General features: G+C 50.0%; 2 protein-coding genes across 4 annotated transcripts in view; one reads left to right on the top strand and one right to left on the bottom strand.

Annotated features, from left to right (window-relative positions):
- The window catches only part of Oatp30B (Organic anion transporting polypeptide 30B), a 341,602-nt gene that overhangs the window by 292,786 nt on the left and 42,816 nt on the right, over window positions 1–6,000 (bottom strand). The gene's annotated exons all lie outside the window — the stretch shown is intronic.
- The window catches only part of LOC135920514 (zinc finger C2HC domain-containing protein 1A-like), a 42,950-nt gene that overhangs the window by 409 nt on the left and 36,541 nt on the right, over window positions 1–6,000 (top strand). The gene's annotated exons all lie outside the window — the stretch shown is intronic.

Raw genomic sequence — 6,000 nt, 5'->3', positions numbered from 1 at the left:
ATCATTTCCTGCGTACTTTACATATGCGCTTAAAGCGGCGTTTTTATTTCAAACGATCAGTACTCCCAGCCCTCACGACTTGAAGGGATTGTCCAATTCTGCTCCCACGATTGCAGCACAAAAAGGAAGGGCAAGTACGCTATCTTTGAGCGCAGGTGTTTTATGAACGTGGCGTTCCCATTCGTATTGATCACAGCTGTAACCCCGGTACAGTCGGGAGGCCGGCCACCTATGCAAATGTCGCGCGCAATTTTCGACGAAAGCTCGGCAGGCGGCGGTGGTGCACGGTCAAAATAAAACAAGCACTCGCCAATAATATATATATATATATATATATATATATATATATATATATATATATATATATATATATATATATATATATATATATATATATATATATATAAAGTTAGTGTTTTATCATGCCGGAAAGCTTTTCATTTCACCTCATGTTCCCTGTTGATTACTGAACAATTTATTCTTTACGGGAACACATTAGGTGCAAACCTTTCCAAGTTGTACTCACTAACTCAACAGAGAGAGAGAGATAGCAAATAGAGGAAAGGCAGGGAGGTCAACCAGACGAGCGTCCGGTTTGCTACCCTACACTGGGGGAAGGGAAAGGGGAACAGAAAGAAAGAAAACGGGATAGAGGGAACACTGTCTGTGCACGCAGCAAAGTGCTTGGAAATCAGTCAAGTCAAAGCAAGTGCTCCGTCGATACGTTAGGCTGCCGTCAATCTTGGTGGTTCATAGCTGGTGATGCACGTTGAAGTTACCAGTGAAGACCAAGGATCCGGTGGGCGTCAGCAGTACGTTGCAGTACGTGGCACTTATTTTTAAGCTAAACACCAGCCGTTCTGACTTCAGTGCGAATATAATGATGCGGGTGAGCCATGATGCTTACTCAAGAGTTGCAAGTATACTGAATTCAGAGCATCCAGCACTTGCATTGCACTTCGCGCTGACGGAGTGTGTAGATTATTTAAGAGTATTCGAAGGGTATTCATCAGAGACCGGAGCATCATAACGACTTGCCGGTCTTCTTCGGGCAATTTGTCAGGAACCCGCGCTGTTCGCTCTACAGCCGTGTGCAGCTGTATCACTTGACGTGGCTCCGGCTCGGGTTGTGGCATCAGCTGCGGCATCGCCTCCGGTAGTGGCATCGGCTGTGGCTTCGGTTGTGACTTCCGCTGTTGTTCTGGCTTTGGCTGTTGCTTTAGCAGTGAGGGCCAAGTTGTATTGTTCTCCGCCATGGCCTCGTCCGATTTAGAATGAATTGCCCCAGGCCTAGGGGGCAGAGGAGGGGGTGATGTCGGAAGGGACGTACTCTTCATAGGGGTATCAGCGTTCTTTGAAGTCCGGCGGCGTCGGGAGCGTCGCTTTCTAACGGCCGCAACAGCTTCCCGACGAGAGGAATGGTCTCTCGCCATCAGCTTCAAGATCGCCTTTTCATTCTTCATTTTGGGGCAGTCCTTCGAGGAAGCATCATGTGACCCAAGGCAATTGGTGCATTTGAGAACCGTGGCTGCACAAGAGTCTGCAGTGTGAGCAAACTCTCGTGTTCTCGCACACGGCACTCACGTGTCCCAGCCTCATACAATTGCGGCATTGCAGTGGCCTTGGGATGAATGGTCGCACAGGGTGTCTAAAGTGGCCCACCTTGACGTGCCAAGGGAGAGTCTCGCCCTTGAATATAACTTTCACACAGCGGGATGTGCCGAGGCGATACACATGCGTTATGGCGACGCCATCAACGGCAGGCTTCACTAGGATCGGCAAGTCGGCGCTGGAGATGGAGACGTCCACGTCGTAGATGACACCAGTAGTTGAACCACTGTTCTGGGGGATGTACGAGCGGAGCTTAACGCCACCTAGTTCTGTAACTGTAGTCAAATTTCTCAGCGCAGTATGATGTGTGACGTCGATAGCTAACACATTTTTTCGTGTGTTGACTCTATAACGTCTGCTATCTGATTTGGCGCCACCGCTTCAAGTTGCACCGATACGGACTGTCCGTTGAGTCACCTCAGGTTGTCGGTAGCGAGTTCTGGTGCAAATAGAATCGTACTGCGGTATTCTGAGTTGGTCCTACCGTTGGCGTGCTCGAAGACATGGATGCCCTGGTGGTGTGTCTTCGTTTCGCCTTGCGGCTCCGCACAAGCTCGAAGGCGTCATCAGAGAAGTCCTCACTGCTGAGCGAGTAGACGCTGGTGTCATCGCCGTCGGTGTCGCTCTGGAGGCCGGTCCGCTTCCTAGACGCAGCCGCCGCTGAAGTCGCCATTCCCGGCAGAGGCACGGGGATGTCAACTTGCATCCATACCACGAACCATGCCGGCTCTCCAATGATGTACGCAGAAATAAGGAAAAGACAGCTGAGCTAGAGAAATAGCGTTCTGGCTCGCAGACACTTCGTCTTCCCTCACTAACTCAAACTCGCTAACTCACAAGGGGGGGGGGGGGGGGGGGGGGGGCGCTACGGGCCTCTCGTTCACAAGAGTAACGCCAGAGCGTGCGATTATTTCGTCGACAGTCGGATCATCTCGCGTTACTCTTCATTGTGAACACGAGAGAACCGTAGCGGCCCCGAAACATGAATTAAATACATTTTTTTCTTCTTTCCACCTTAGACGAGTGCTCGTTTTATTTTTGCCCACTACACAAATGTAAAGGCACAGATGTCAGCGCAAGGAAACGCGAACTCCAAACGCGGTCATCCGAAGGCGACAGGCGACGGCTCTTGATGATGCTGACGAGGATGCCAAGATCTCGGCTCCCTTCTCCCCGTGCAGGCAGGCCACCGTATATAGTTTTCCTGCTTACGCGCACGTTCGCGGGCGTCATTTTGGAGCGGAAAGCGTAATACTGAACTCGTTCACGCCGAAGGAAAGATAAGAAAAAAGAAAACGCCTGTCACTTTAATGCGGTCGCACAAGCTTTGCGTGGTTGAATGACCACACATCAACCTGGAAAAAAGACGGCAACTAGGCCACGTAAAAGATCAAGGCTCTCTCTAACGGTGCCGAAACGCCTGGAGAAAAATGCCGATTCATAAAGCGCAACCGATCTCCAGCACCGCGAATACCTGTCAAGAGTGTAAAATCGCTTTCCAGTGGAACACGTACGAGAGGTCAGTGTGTGTATATATATATATATGAGCCTTTGAACTCACGTCAGTGTATATATACGTCTACGCAAAGCCGTACGCCCGTTTTCGAGTCCATGCAGACTTTCAAGTTCTTTCCAGCTTTTAAGTATTGCTTCCTCAGAAGAAAATAGTTGCAGTCTGAGCGGTAACTTGGAAGGAGGCAAGTCTAATGTATTTATTTAAAACCGTAAACAGAAAGGAACCACACGCCCTCGCGTATTTTCGTTTGGTTGCCGCCGACCTGAAGCGCCGTGTTATCAGAGCAACAAACGCGGTGCCAGCCTCTTAGTTTCTTAACTCTAGGTAATTCAGAAAGATGGCCAGGTAGATAGATAGAATGTCCACGTTTAGAGAGAAACAAACACAGACTCCATAGTTCGTGAGCAGAGCTTTCACAAGGATGCTGGGTTAAAAAGTTGCAACGATGCGTTACAAATTTATAAATTCATAGCTTGTGCCAGGAAGGAGCAGCAACACTCAAACACATGCTGTAGGAGTGCAATGTAGATATAGGATGGATGGTAGTTGATCCGAAGACCCTGTCGTCGAGATGGGCCGCCGCTCAGCGCAGCTCAGACCTCGGCATCCAGACGTGGGCAGTCCAAGCCCTTGAGGCGGCGTTGAGGCAAGGCCTTGACGTTCCTCCGTGGAAAACCTGAGCCCGGGTTGCGTTAAACCTTGCCGGACGTTCAATAAAGTTGTATCCATCCATCCATTCTTCTTAGTCTATATCGTAATTACTTCATTATGATTTGCTACTTCTTCCTCTTTAGTGTTTTTCTTAGCTTAAGATTCTGTTTCAAGCTGTTATGTAGGAACAGCTAGCTTATTAGTTAACTTACCGCACTTTCGACACTAGTCAAGCAGCGACAATGCGACCGAATCGAGCATTTTTGCCCGCTTCACCATCAAAGTGCACGGGATGCAGGGTCACAACCACTATAATAATACAACGGACACGATCACTCATTCACACTCTTCACCTGAGAGCCCCCCTACTTTCCCCCTTCCCTTCAACCCCTTCTCCATCGTTTGTAGCCCGGAATGTCTCTTCTCCGACCGGAAACACGTGGTCTATAATTTTCCAGTGTGCCCGCGCATGCTGCCTTCCTCGTTACGTAACTCTGGCGGAGGAGGTCTCTCTCCGGAACCTTCGGGATGGGACGGGCTCTGCACCTTTCGTAACCACCAGGGCCTGAGGCGCCGCACCCGAAGACCCCGTGAAGTGCCCAATGAGCTCTTGGCCCACGAGCTGTGGTTGTGCCCAGGGGCACGACAGAGAAAGAACCTAGAAGGTCACACAGACCAGCCTACTGACGGCCACAGACAGCCCAGCACCAGCACACTGAATATCAACAGTTAATTATAAACAATTAGCTCGACAGGACACTTATGAAGATTTTTTTTTCTTTTACGATGAAGGCCCGCGAGCATTCATTTGAGGGAGGGAGAGAGACAGAGAGAGAGTGTGAGAGAGAGAGAGAGGGGGGGGGGGGTAAAGAGAAAGACAGGGAGGATAACCAGAGATTATCTCGCTTGGCTACCATGTACAGGGGGATGGGCAAGAGGATGCGATAGGTGAGAGAGAGAGAGAAGGATAAAAAAAACATAATACTAATTTTTTAAGCATTCATTTAATTGTAATATTACATAAGGGAGCCCATTAAATAAAGTCTAGTAGTATATCAAAAAGCGCGCGCGAGTTCGCGCGCCCTTGTAGAAGCCATACACCCTCTATAATAACACACTCGGCAAAACTGAAAAACTCGCAACCTTTCGAAAAGAACACCGCAGTGTGAGTCATTCCGTCGAAGCGAAGACCTCGCGGCATTCCGGTCTCCCTTCGCCCGAGGTCCCAAGTTCGTTCCCGCTCCAGCTACCGGACCGCGGCGTACAGTCGCGGACAGAATATTATGGACCATGAAATCTAAGAAAAAGCTGAATATCTCCGCAACCTCACAACGCAATCTGGTATTTGCATTTTGGACCTCGACTAGAATATGCTAACAACGTTGTCGTGGGCAGTTTTACTGGTTACTGCTACAGGCTGCTCGGGAATTGAACGTTTTCGGAGATTCCGTGGTCCATTTTATTCTGTCCGCGACTGTACGTCGATCAACGCCCGTTCGAAGCCGACAGTTCGCCGACGGGTTGGCGCGTGGCTCTCTGTACCAGCAGCAGCGGCACACGGCCGAGCGACGCTTGGCCCCGGTCCAAGGAACCGAGGAAGCGTGTCTGAAGAGCGGCAGTTTTGAGAAAGGGACGAAAGAAAGAAAGAAAACGTAGACTGGAAGGGAACCACGTCGCGAATTCCCCCGCTTGGCTGCCACTGGTGGTCCGAAGGACCCTGTTGACAGAGCAACGTGCACGGCGCCAGCATAGGAAAAAAAAAGAGAATTCGGCGTGTGCGGAAGCGATGATTGGGTTGCGTTTGCCCAGTGTGTGTGTGTGTGTGTGTGTGTGTGTGTGTGTGTGTGTGTTTTCCTTTATATATATATACCTCTCTCCTTCTTTTTCGGACTTCCTTTTCCTTCGGTTCGACTAAGCGCCGCAACCCGTTTGGGGATCCGGTTGGTCCGCAGTTCTAAGCGTCACGTTTTGACACACGTTCGGCGTGAGCGCGGCGGACAAAAATTCATGGAGCGAGAAGCTTCTGTTTGTTTTTCCGGGTTTGCACTGCCGCTGTTTGCGGTGCACCTACAGAGCGACGAGAAACGCGGAGGAACTTATAAAAAAAAAACGACGGAGCAGTTTGGAAGGTCGTGGGACTCGGCACCCGCGAACACTGCCCCCGAGCAGTCAGTTCCATGATTGATCTCAAAAAGTTCTTACTCACTGTGTTTACCATTCGC

Source organism: Dermacentor albipictus, chromosome 5 (genome assembly GCF_038994185.2).
Source record: "Dermacentor albipictus isolate Rhodes 1998 colony chromosome 5, USDA_Dalb.pri_finalv2, whole genome shotgun sequence".
In the NCBI taxonomy this organism is placed as follows: domain Eukaryota; kingdom Metazoa; phylum Arthropoda; class Arachnida; order Ixodida; family Ixodidae; genus Dermacentor; species Dermacentor albipictus.
Note: the sequence above shows the minus strand (reverse complement) of the source record. Positions and strands in the feature narration are given on the sequence as shown.